We start from the raw sequence: 1,462 nt of genomic DNA on the forward strand, positions 1-1,462 counted from the left end.
TTTATTTATAATAAAAAATACATCTTTTACATAACCTCTAGAAAAAAACACTTGAATAAATACACTTTTTTTGTTTATTTATAAAAAAATACAACATTTATTGAATAAAACACTTGAAATATCACGAATATTTACAACATTTTAAAATTTGGGGTCCCCCTACCCCCGGGAGGCGGCCTCTGCGGCGACCGGGGCTGGCCGGGAAGTGCCGGGCGCCGGGAAGCGGGGGCCCGCTGTGGTGGGCCCGGGCTGGGGCTGGCATTAAATACTGGAAATTGATCTGCCTTGCACACACACACACACACACACACACACACACACACACACACACACACACACACACACACACACACACACACACACACACACACACACACACACACACACACACACACACACACACACACACACACACACACACACACACACACACACACACACACACACACACACACACACACACACACACACACACACACACACACACACACACACACACACACACACACACACACACACACACACACACACACACACACACACACACACACACACACACACACACACACACACACACACACACACACACACACACACACACACACACACACACACACACACACACACACACACACACACACACACACACACACACACACACACACACACACACACACACACACACACACACACACACACACACACACACACACACACACACACACACACACACACACACACACACACACACACACACACACACACACACACACACACACACACACACACACACACACACACACACACACACACACACACACACACACACACACACACACACACACACACACACACACACACACACACACACACACACACACACACACACACACACACACACACACACACACACACACACACACACACACACACACACACACACACACACACACACACACACACACACACACACACACACACACACACACACACACACACACACACACACACACACACACACACACACACACACACACACACACACACACACACACACACACACACACACACACACACACACACACACACACACACACACACACACACACACACACACACACACACACACACACACACACACACACACACACACACACACACACACACACACACACACACACACACACACACACACACACACACACACACACACACACACACACACACACACACACACACACACACACACACACACACACACACACACACACACACACACACACACACACACACACACACACACACACACACACACACCTATGGCTTCATGTATTTTAACACTATTTGAATTTGACGGATCGCTCACGTCTGTCAGTTTAGCTTCGCAGTCTAAAGCGATCTTATTGCTCTGCAGGAGCGTGTTTTGAAAATTTTCAAAACGTAAGATCGCTCTATCTCCACT

The sequence above is a fragment of the Artemia sp. Qi Xiang Cuo genome, chromosome 2 (assembly GCF_049724085.1).
Source record: "Artemia sp. Qi Xiang Cuo chromosome 2, ASM4972408v1, whole genome shotgun sequence".
In the NCBI taxonomy this organism is placed as follows: domain Eukaryota; kingdom Metazoa; phylum Arthropoda; class Branchiopoda; order Anostraca; family Artemiidae; genus Artemia; species Artemia sp. Qi Xiang Cuo.